Source organism: Saccopteryx leptura, chromosome X, assembly GCF_036850995.1.
Source record: "Saccopteryx leptura isolate mSacLep1 chromosome X, mSacLep1_pri_phased_curated, whole genome shotgun sequence".
NCBI classification, from domain to species: Eukaryota; Metazoa; Chordata; class Mammalia; order Chiroptera; family Emballonuridae; genus Saccopteryx; species Saccopteryx leptura.
Genome location: NC_089516.1, coordinates 109,770,509 through 109,782,702, shown reverse-complemented (window position 1 = coordinate 109,782,702; position 12,194 = coordinate 109,770,509). Strand labels below are relative to the sequence as shown.

Sequence of the window (12,194 nt, the reverse complement as noted above, 5' to 3'; positions counted from 1 at the left end):
TTCTTCCTTGCGGCACCTTAGTTGCTCATTGATTGCTTTCTCATATGTGCCTTGACTGGGGGCTATAGCAGAGCGAGTGACCCTTTGCTCAAGCCAGCGACCTTGGGCTTCAAGCCAGCAACCTTTGGGCTCAAGCCAGTGACCATGGTGTCACATCTATGATCTCATGCTCAAGCCAGTGACCCTGCGCTCAAGCTGGTGACCTCTGGGTTTCAAACCTGGATCCTCTCCCTCCCAGTCCGACACTCTATCCACTGTACCACCACCTGGTCAGGTTAGAACATAATATTTTAAGGAGAGTTTTAAACTTTAAAATTTTTCCAAAAAAAAACACATATTTCCAAAATAGAGCTTTAAAAAGGCATTTGTATTTCAATATTCACGTGATTTTTGAAAGTGAGGATTAGTGAGTGAAAGACATCAATAAAATTTTGAGAGGGAAAGGCAAGAGCTTTGAAGCCCTACTTTCCTTACAGAGCCCAAAGCTCTTCTATCCGCCATTTGCATAAACCACACTGCATAGACTGTCATAAAGGTGACTGCTTCTGCCAGAGGCCACACACAGAAGTTTCTCAGACTGGAGGACCTTTTCCCTGCATAGGACGGGGTGTTCCTCCTACCAGAAGACTAGCCTTCCCACATTAGACTAGTCTAAAGGCGAGATCTGCCCAAGACCCAGAGCCCTAGCTCACATCTCCTGGGCTCTTCAATACGGCCAAGTCCAATTGGAAATGGGTATTATCAAGAACTGATGGAGACGGAGAGGGGTCGGCCAGCTTCTTTTTCCAGGAAGCGTATGATTCCTGGCTCAGCCGCATAGCTTACCCTTTGGGACATGATTTGGGGCAAGGAAATAAAATTTAAAAGCAAGGATAGGCCTGACCAGGCGGTGGCGCAGTGGATACAGCATCGGACTGGGATGTGAAGGACCCAGGTTCAAAACCCCGCGGTCTCCAGCTGAAGCGCGGGTTTATCTGGCTTGAGCAAAGCGCACCAGCTTGAGCCCAAGGTCACTGGCTTGAGCAAGGGGTTGCTCGGTCTGCTGTAGCCCCCGGGTCAGGGCATATATGAGAAAGCAATCAATGAATAACTAAAGTGCTACAATGAAGAATTGATGCTTCTCATCTCTCTCTCTTCCTGTCTGTCTGTCCCTATCTACCCCTCTCTCTGAGTCTCTCTGTCTCTGTTAAATAAAAAAAAAAATTTTTTTAAAGCAAAGATACCAGCCTTCCCTTCTGCCAGTTGACTTTTGTCTGTTGACTTGTAATACACAAAAGACTTCTCTTGCCTATCTATCACAAAGCCTGAGAATAATAATGAGTTAACAGTCATCCAGTGCTTTCCACATGCCAAGCCCAGCTCTAAGTGCTTCACATGCAACAACTGCTTTAAGCCTATCAACAAGCCCACAAGAGGGTTATCAAGGCACAGGGGTATAACTGGCCCAAGATCACCGCTATCTCAGTGTTTTTCAACTGCCAGTCCACCAGCAATTTCATGCCAATCTGCGAAATAGTTTACCACTTTGAAGTTGTATGAAGATTATAGATCCAATGATCTTAGTCGAATTCGCATATGCCCAGAGAGATTGCCACTTATCAGCCTGTATCATCGATGAAAATGCTATTGAGGTTGGCTTAGATATCTTTGGAATTGTAGGCTAATTCGAGCAACCTTTTGCACCAGACAGAGCATCTACAAGTCATGTGCAATAGACAAAACGCATTCAGACAAACTTATGTCGTATTCAATGCATCACGCACATGGAGTTCAGAAACCAAGCACCAGCTTGTACCCTGTTGCACTATTATGTGCAGTAAGATAAAACCTTATTTGTGCAGCCCTGGCCGGTTGGCTCAGCGGTAGAGCGTCGGCCTGGAGTGCAGGAGTCCCAGGTTCAATTCCCGACCAGGGCACACAGGAGAGGCACCCATCTGCTTCTCCACCCCTCCCCCTCTCCTTCCTCTCTGTCTCTCTCTTCCCCTCCCGCAGCCGAGGTTCCATTGGAGCAAAAGATGGCCCGGGCACTGGGGATGGCTTTGTGGCCTCTGCCTCAGGCACTAGAATGGCTCTGGATGCAACGGAGTGATACCCCAGATGGGCGGAGCATCGCCCCCTGGTGGGCATGCCGGGTGGATCCCGGTCGGGCGCATGCAGGAGTCTGTCTGACTGCCTCCCCGTTTCCAGCTTCAGAAAAATGAAAAACAAAACAAAACAAAAAAAAAACCTTATTTGTGCATGTTTCTGTTTCCGCCAGCTAGGTCACTGGTACCCAAGTGTAAAAAATGTTGAAAACTACCGACCTAGCTAGTAAGCAGATAAGATGAACTTTGAACCTGGGCTGTTTGTTTCCAGAGCCCACTCCCAACAACTCTGCTCTAACAAGCACAAGCTTCCAGGCAAATTCCAGCCAAATAAGACTGTCCCTTTGCCCCACTTACTGCCCTGGGAGTCTCCAGGGTGGGGCCCTGCAAGAATCAACACAAGGCATCTGGCTCTAGGTTGATATAAGCTGCAGGCCATGTTACCCATGAGCCTCTTCACTCCTGAAAGACGCTAAAGGAAAACAAGAGCTCTAAATCCCAAAGAAGTATGTATCAAAAATACCGTTCGCATTTACAGAAAAAGGGGAACAGCTCTAGCTACTTTTCCCTCCTGTGGTTTCTGGCTTTCCCTTCTGTGTTTTAAAAAAAATACTAATAAATTTTCAATATGCCTTACTGACAATTCTCTATCTCAGAAGAAAGCAAAGCCAGGTAAACAAATTACTCCTCTGGATTCCAACAAGCAAGAAGTCCTGAGGTGGAGCCCTGGGGATATGGGAAGGTAATAAGCTGTTTGTACAGTCCACCGATGTCAAGTAAAGAAATGCCACGGTGAGTTACACACATATACTATGTGTTAGGTTCGACAAGAAAGAAGTCACGGGGGATCAAAACTGATCAAAAATAATATTTATTTGAGCCTGACCAGGTGGTGGCAAAGTGGATAGAGAGTGAGACTGGGTAGCAGAGGACCGAGGTTCGAAACCCTGAGCTCTTCAGCTTGAGTGAGGGGTCACTGGTTTCAGCATGGGATCATAGACATGACCCCATGGTTGCTAGCTTGAGCCCAAAGGCTGCTTGCTGGCTTGAGCAAGGGGTCACTTGCTCTTCTGTAGCCCCCCTGTCAAGGCACATATGAGAAAGCAATCAATGAACAACTAAGGAGCCGCAACGAAGAATTGATGCTTCTCATCTCTCTCCCTTCTTGTCTGTGTGTCCCTCTCTCTGTCTGTCTCCATCACACAAAAAAAATCTATTTGAAGCTTGTTTGAGCTGTGTTCCAAGCAAAGCTAAAGGAAAGGTCACATAGGGGAATGGTTTGCACAGGTTGCTGTCACCTGGTTAGGCTTGTCCCTCAGTCTGGTGGAGCTTCTCATGGTGGTTCCTTTGTTCCCTCGGGACAGAAGGTTCCTTCCCGCCTGCCCTTAGAACTATTGAAACTATCATGATTCCTAGTTAGTTATTTTGACAGCCTGACTGAAACTGGCTTGGGGGCAGACTATTGGGATTTTGTTAGGGTCAGTTATTTTCATTATCTTAACTGAAACTGACAAGTGCAGGGGACAATTTTTAGCTTGGGCCTCACACTGTGTGCGAATTTCTCAGTGTTAGACCTACACCATTTACTTTCCCCATTTCCATTTTTAAAAAGGCCACTGTAGTCAAATAAATGTGGGAAATGCCCCAGAGATTAACACCATTCATTAGCAAAGGCCTGTTGAACATCACTGAACCCAACAAAGACCCAACTCCTGAAAAACATTAAGGATCACAGTAAGAGCTTGAGGGGCGGGAGCAGAGATGTTGTTAAGTATCTGAAAGTAGAAGCAGAACCACTAGTCTCCTGCTGTGCTTCTATCTTCTTTTTTGGTCCTTTGCATACATCTAATCTCCTTTCTTAGCTTGTGAGTCCCTTAAACACAAGAAACACACTATTCAACTCTTCAGGTGCCTGGGACAGGAGATTAGCAGGCCCCTCATCCTCACCGCTCAAACCCTGGTAGGGGAGCGAGCTGCCCAGGGGGTGACCTAATTTACCATCACCATTCTAACTGGAAGTTTGGGGCTGGGCTCCAGACCATTCCTTCACACCCTGCCTCCCACTTCCCTAATCACCCCCAAAGGGAAAAAACCCTCTTTAATCAGCTAATCTCACCCCAATCTCATCTCTGTCCTCTCAGCCCTGGCTCTTCCTCCCCTTCCTGATCACAACTGGAACACTTTCTCAGTCTTTTGCCAAAACATAAAACTACACTGCTCAGCCTTTCCCTGGAATGTCGTCTCCACCTTGCTTAGATGAAACCTGGCTTTGCCTGGCAACCCTCTCAAGTTGCCTGGCTCACTCTCTTTTCTCTTCCCCTAGCACCAAACATGATTTTCCTCCAGTCCATCAAAGCTGAGAAACCTCAGTCATCTTGACTCCACCTCCTCTCTTCTCTCTCTTCCTCCCACTTCTTCCTTCCTCCCTTTTCCTCCCCCTTCAAGAGTTACCAAATCCTGTAGATTTTATCACTGAAACATATCTTACAGGTTTCCCCCTTATGTCCATTCTCACTGTCTCAGTTAAAGCCTTTGCTACATCTGTCTCTGGAGCTATATATTTTAAGCAGTTGCCTGGCCTCCAGTCACCCAACATCTGGTCCGTCTTACATTTTGCCAGTGCATTTCTCACTGAGTACCCACTGCATTCCAGGCACTGGGTGAGGCACTGGGAATAGAGGTGGATACACAACTTCCAACTTCTTGACTCACATCCAAAATGGGGAAGAAATATCTCCTACCCCACTGTATTCCTTGTTCTTTTTTTTTTCTTTTTTCTTTTTTTTTTTTTTGTAGTGGTTTAGTGTGAAGGCAGCCTCCCACTACCACAAATTATCCAGTCAAAATTGCAGGCCAGCACATCCAGCACATCTGGGGTGCAACAGGTAAGTCCCGCCCTGGAAAAACCACCTTTGTGATTATGGTATCTCCCTTGCTATGTAAGTATCCCCATTGTATTCTGATAGACCTTTCCAGAATATAGAATACTTTTTTCCCACACCAGATTTTTTTAACCTTTATGTTTCAGTTATATACCAGATGCTTTCTACACATTACCTCCTTCAATCCTCACAAGAACTCCACAGGCAGGTGTGACCACTTACCACAGATGAGAAAAATAAGACCTGGTTACTTGCTTCAGTTCACAATGAAGCAGGTGACATAGGTCAGATTCAAGTGAAGGTCTGACTCTTGAGCCTGTGCTCTACCTCCCACATTTTAAATAAGATAGTGAGACCTTGGAAAACAGCCCAAACAAGATGACCAGGATGAAGAATCTTTAAACCTAGTAATGTGAAGAATAATGGAAAGCAATGAAGGCTCTTCGGCTTTGAAACAAGTGAATTTAAAAATGAAATGGTGGCTGTCTCCAAATATTTGAAGGGTTGTCATGTAAAAGAGGAAGCAAACATATTCTGTGTAGCTGCAAACAGCAGAGCTAGGCCTCGCCCATGGTGGAACTTGAGAGAAAATTTCAGCTCAAGAACCTTTTCTAACACAGCCCTCTAAAAGTCAGGGAGTGTTTAAGGAGAAGCCAAATAATCATTTCGTCCGGGATGCGTGTAAGAGACAACCCTGCCTTGCGTGCGCAGGCGGTCTAGATCAGCATTTCTGTGCACATCCGACTCACCAGTTGTTTTTTTAAATACAGATGCTAGGCCCCACCTCAGACTTATCGAAACAGCATCTTAGGGGTGGGGACCGTTATTGCAAGAATTACAAACAAGGAAATAGTCTGCAAGGAGGTTCACCCAGATACTCAAAATAAGAAATATAAATGGCTAATCAACATACAAAAAACTGTTCAACTTCAAGAGTTCTCAAAGAAATGCAAATTAAAACCGTGATGCACCATTTATCTCCTAGCAGACTGCACAGATTAGAAAATATTAGTAACCACTGTGGGCATGGGAGAGGGGAAATGAAAACACTTATGTTGTATGCTGCTGTGAGAGTAAATAGCAACAATTTTCTGCAGAGCAATTTAACAGTGTGTTTAGAGGAATTTTTAACACTAAATAAGTATCTAATGCCTGAGCAAGCCACTCCAATGCTAGAAATTTATCCAGAAGGGACAATCTAGCAAGTTCGACAGTGCTTGCACAAAGATGTTCATTTAATTCGTATTTATATCAGCGCTGTCCAAAAGAACTTTCTACAGTGATGAAAATGTTTTATGTTTGTGCTGTCCAATGTGGTAGCCACTAGCCACATGTGCCTTACTACTGAGCAGTTGAACTGTGGCAAGTGCAATTTAGGAGCGATTTTTTTAATTTAATTTTTTTAATTAATTTAAATTTAAATGTGGCTAATAGTTACTGTACTAGACAGCTCATGTTTAAAACTCCACAAAACTAGAATTATTAAAATAACAAAATAGCCTGACCAGGCGGTGGAGCAGTGGATAGAGCATCAGACTGGGACACGCAGGTCCCAGATTCGAAACCCTGAAGTCGCCAGCTTGAGCGTGGGGTCACCAGCTTGATTGCGGGGTTGCTGGCTTGAGCGTAGGATCATAGACATGACCCCATGGTCGCTGGCTTGAGCCCAAGGTCACTGGCCTGAGCAAGGGGTCACTCAGTCTGCTGTAGCCCCCCAGTCAAGGCACATGAGAAAGCAATCATTGAACTATGGTACCACAACAAAGAATTGATCCTTCTCATCTCTCTCCCTTCCTGTCTCTGTCCCTAGCTGTCCCTCTCTTTGACTCTCTCTCTGTCTCAGTCAAAAAAAAGTATAGGCCCTGGCCGGTTGGCTCAGTGGTAGAGCGTCGGCCTGGCGTGCAGGAGTCCCGGGTCCAATTCCAGCCAGGGCACACAGGAGAAGCGCCCATCTGCTTCTCCACCCCCTCCCCCTCTCCTTCCTCTCTGTCTCTGTCTCTCTCTTCCCCTCCCGCAGCCAAGGCTCCATTGGAGCAAAGTTGGCCCGGGCGCTGAGGATGGCTCTGTGGCCTCTGCCTCAGGCACTAGAATGGCTCTGGTTGCAATAGAGCAACGCCTCAGATGGGCAGAGCATCACCCCCTGGTGAGCAGTGAGCATGCCGGGTGGATCCCGGTTGGGCACATGCGGGAGCGGGAGTCTGACTGCCTCCCCATTTCCAACCTCAGAAAAAAAAATAAAATAAAATAAATAAATATATATATATATATATATATATATATATATATATATATATATATGGTCTACCAGAAAGTTCTGTCTGTTTTTGGAATAAAACAAAATACAAATTTTTCTTACTGTCAATAAACTTTATTAAATAATATAATTGCCATTATTATTAATGATTTCTTGCCAGCATGAGGGAAATCTGTATATCCCATTTTTAAAAAATGTTTTATCTTTTGATGCAAAAAATTGAACCAGTGCTTGTTTGATATCTTCTTCATTTTTGAATTTTTTACCCTTCAAAAAATTTTGTAAGGACAAAAACAAGTGATAGTCGGAGGGTGCTAAGTCCGCGGAATATGGTGGATGCAACAGACATGCTTCTGTAGCATTTCTTCCTTGTTGAAATTCGTAAAAATTACAGTGGCGTAAATGAACTTTATCAGTAGCCATGGGTACACTATCGCATCACACATAAGACTAACGTGAATCAACTTTGTTTTAGTTAATTTGCTACGTCAGTATGTATACATTAAGTAATAAAAATAGAGAGGCACACATGCGCCAAATAAACATGTGCTTACGTGTCGAAAATTGTGATAGCAACGGACAGAACTTTCCGGTATATATATATATATATATATATATATATATATATATATATCAAACAATAAAGATGATTACCTATGGTACACTCATAGTGAAATTTTGGCAGTCATTAGAGATGACTGCATGGATTTATATTTATTAGTGTAAAGAAATATTTAGAATATATTGGTAAGTGAAAAAACTATTTTAAAGTTTGTGCTATGTTTATTCAATCCATGTTTTCATATACACACATATACAAAGGAGATAGAAGAGTTTTAACATATATACATTTGAATATTAAGAGTTCCCTCTGAGTGATTAGTTCATGATTATTCTTTCATGTGTTTCTAACTTTTCTATATCACACATGCATTTATTATGTAATAAAACAATGAACATTTCAAAAAGAAGGCTTACTGATGATTAGAAAAGGAAAAGAATCAACCCAGAGAATTTAAAACACTTATCTTAGAAAACAAAGTCTACCATTTGGTGCTTCAAAGAGAGCCCAGTGAGGAGGCCTCTCTGGTTTCACAGCAAGCTCTGCAATGGGATGTGGACAGATCCCGCAATAGTAGCTTGCCTTGGGTCCCTATCCTGGAAAAGCCCACAGGAGTAGTGAGACTATGCCATGTTTAGGAGCCAAACACTCAGGGTAACTCTCCTGACTCTCCGGGTAACTCTCCTGACTCTCCGTTCATTCAGATCCAAGCTAAGTCTCTGAATTGGAAACAGTTGGTCAAGAAGCCCATTGAAACTGGCTTTATTCCACAGTGTCTGTTGTTTTGTCCTATATTAAGTACTTTCCACAAATTCCCCCGAGGGAAGAGGGAGCAGGGGAGCTCCCTGATTTCTTTTCAGGCCTTCCCTAAATTCCAAGCTAACAAACATTCCATGCAAAGGTAATGCGTGCCAGGAGGGGGGAGTCAACAGCTGCAGAATCTTTTCAGCCATTCTCAGCTTTGGGGGAGTTTGTCCCTACTGGTGTTATTACATGAAATCTGGCTGGTGCCAGACAGGAGACATTTCACACATTACCCTACCTCAAGGAGCTGCCTGAAGGGGCTACAGCTGGTGGTATCTAGCAACTCCTTCCCGAGCCTCCAGAGCACAAGGAATTGAGGGTACATTCAGCAGCAGCAAGCAAACAGTATTTAAATACCTCATAGGTGGTTTTCCCAGGCACAATGACTCCTCTTAAGGAGATCCAGAATACAATAGATTTATCAAATTCCTGTGTTCCGCGGACACAAAATGCTATATCTTGAATTATGACAAAAACAGCATTAAACTCTACATTTAAAACATGTATATATGTAAACACTGCTCAGTTAATGACATACACTCTCAGGTTATAACCCCCATTCCACACACACACACACACACACACAAACCTCTCTTGAGAAATCTCTGCCAATATTCAATTCTGTAATTAGCCATTTCCCTCGTTTAAAACTGACCTTAAAAATGCCAAACTTACAGGAAAATGCAGCAACAATACAGTCTCTCTCTCTGTGGACTTCATTATATAGTTAACAGATTCGTGGAAGTACTAATAACTGCATGAAGGCCTGAATAACCAACTGCACGCTATATATAGCTCAGGCCTTCTGAATTTTTCAGTGAGCAAAACAGAATGATGGCAGCAACATTCAACAAGGGTATAACTGTAAAAAAAAATAAAAACACTAAACAGGAAATGCTGTATATTTGTGCAGCTTGGTGGATTTTCAAAGTTCTAGTGAGAGAGACACCAGAGAAAAGCTTAAACTGCTCTGGGAAGGACTCCATACCGAAGTCCCATTGAATATGTGACTCCATATTGAAGCCCTAATAATGCGAGCACCATGGGTTTACAGCAGGAAGTGTAAGTCTATCTTCAGATGTCCCTGATAAACACTTGAGGGCTTAAATCAGAAAAGAATCATAAATTATGAAGGCAGCTGCGGGATCCACTGGCCCTCCTGCTCCTGTGGCTTTGCTAACTTTCCTTACCAGCTCTTTGTGTCAGAAATGCAGGGGCCAACAAAGAGCCATTTAGGAGACTAAACTCCATTTAAGACTGTTTCCTTATTTCACAGACTGAACTGCTTTAAATAACACTAAGGTGCTATGAATAATCTAAAGTTGCCCTGTATACATATTCTGGATATTCTATTGACAAACAATGCATACAGACAGACCCAACACAGGTTGGAATAAATGGAGAAAAAGTCACCCACATTCACTTATAAGTATAGGTCACTTAGCACTGTTTTGCACACAGCAGAGGTTCAGTAGATATTGGTTGATTAGGAGTCCTAATATATCTCGTCCTGTACCCCCCAAATCTCAATGTGGATTACTACTAGAGTAGTAATAAATATCACTCCTGTGCCTTGCCTGGTAAAAATCTGTGGCTTCAGTTCTAAGTAAGATAGGCTGGCACCGTCTCCAGAAGACTCTCCTCCCATTAATAGTTTTTCCAGCTCTGCCACACAGTCAATAGTTAAGGGGCAGCTGCATCTGTGCTACGCAAAATTCTTCTTAAAACCTAAAAACTGGCCCTGGCCGGTTAGCTCAGTAGGTTGGTTGTCACCCCGAAACACCAAGGTTGTGGGTCCCACCCACCCATACCAGAAGTGACCAATGAACGCATAACTAAGCGGAACAACAAATGAATGCTTCTCTCTCTTGTCCTCTCTCTAAAACCAATCAATAATAAATAAATAAAACCTAAAAACATGGCAAGAATGCTAAGGTTAACTTTCTGCTGCTGAGGGGGGCAGATCAAATGCTGGTCAAATCCCAGTGGAGGTTTGCAGAGTCCCCTTTATTTTCTTGGGACCATCTGTCCACTTCACCGGCTCCCTTCACACTTGTGGTAAGCCTGCCATCCCTGCTCAAGCAAGGTGTTCTTTCTTCCTGAATTTAGGAAAGCATCACCTATGCTAGGCAGACTAAACCACTAACATTTACACAAGAGAGAGCCCTGGTATAAATGCCCTGCATACAGCTTCTCTTCCTCTCTCTTTTATTATTATTTTTTTAGTGAGAGGAAGAGACAGACTCCCATATGTACCCCGACAGGGATCCACCTGGAAAGCCCACTAGGGGGCGATGCTCTGCCCATCTGAGGCCCAGGCTCCCTTGCAACCAGAGCCATTTTTTAAGCGCCTGAAGCAGAAGCCATGAAGCCATCCTCAACGTCTGGGGCCAACTCACTCTAATCGAGCCTTGGCTGCAGGAGAGGAGATGAGAAAGAGAGAGAGAGAGAGAGAGAGAGAGAGAGAGAGAGAGAGAGAGAAGTGAGGGGGGGAGGAGTGGAGAAGCAGATGGGCGCTTCTCCTGTGTGCCCTGACTGGAATCGAACCAGGGACGTCCACATGCTGGGCCGAAGGTCGACTATTGAGCCAACCTGCCAGGGCCCTTTCTTTCTTAACTGAATAATGACAATCCTGGTTCTATTCTATTCTGACCCAACAGGACCTCATTCTAAAATCGGTGAGACATACAATAAGCGAAGTCCCTTTAAACAACATTAAAGGTCTGGGTTTTTCTCTGCTAAACAGCAGGATTAAACTTCCAAGGGTTCAGCCACAACAGAGAGATTTCTTTAAAGTCACTTGGCTTTGCACAGTTGTAGCTATTAGGGATCAGATCTTTATCTCAAAGGTACATATTTTACCTTTGATCCTCCTCCAGAACTCCCACTAATGTCAACTTTCTCCACTGCTGGGATCAGGCCCCTGGCCTCCCTTTAATGTTGGTTTTATCACAGATTCTACAAGATCAACAGAAAAATTACAAGGAAAAACTGTGAAGTTCCCTTCCGATAAGTTGTTTTAACAAAGCGAGCTGACTCTTAAAAGATGAAATTTAAACACAGCAGAGGATACGCTGGCTGTAAGGTAGAGTGGAAACAGACAAAAACAAACAAACAAAACACAAAACAAAAAGCCAAAGTAACAAAACAAACACTAGTCAAGCCGTCGGATGGCTTACTTTGGGTTTGCTCAAGAGCCTGGGAAATTAGCAATGAGTGTCTAGAAAACAGGAGAGGGGGCAAGGGTCCCTTTGGCACCCGACCCCTTTCTCTAGTCAGACAATCCGGATGCGGCTGAAGGTGCGATGGGAGGGTTTCCAGGGGGTCAGCACACTTTCAAATCCCCCTCTCACCCCAGGTCCTCCATCCCCGACTGTACGCTCCATCTTCTCCCCACGGCTCCGAATCTCTTTGCCTCTGGAGCGCTCCCGGGTCCCAGGGGACACCCGCGCCTTAAGGCGGCCAGCCCCGCGCACACTCGCCCCGGAACCCCGTTGTTTCCAATCCCCTCTCTCCAAGGTAGTAGCACCTCTTCAACACCCATCACCACCCTCTTTATCCCCAGTAGCAGGAGGAAGTCGCTCTGCTTCCTCTGTTCTCACCGCCCG

The 12,194-nt window shown here is 44.4% G+C and overlaps 1 protein-coding gene across 2 annotated transcripts in view; it reads right to left on the bottom strand.

The window, feature by feature from the left end:
• The window catches only part of DOCK11 (dedicator of cytokinesis 11), a 235,505-nt gene that overhangs the window by 222,563 nt on the left and 748 nt on the right, over positions 1-12,194 (bottom strand). The window lies entirely within an intron of this gene.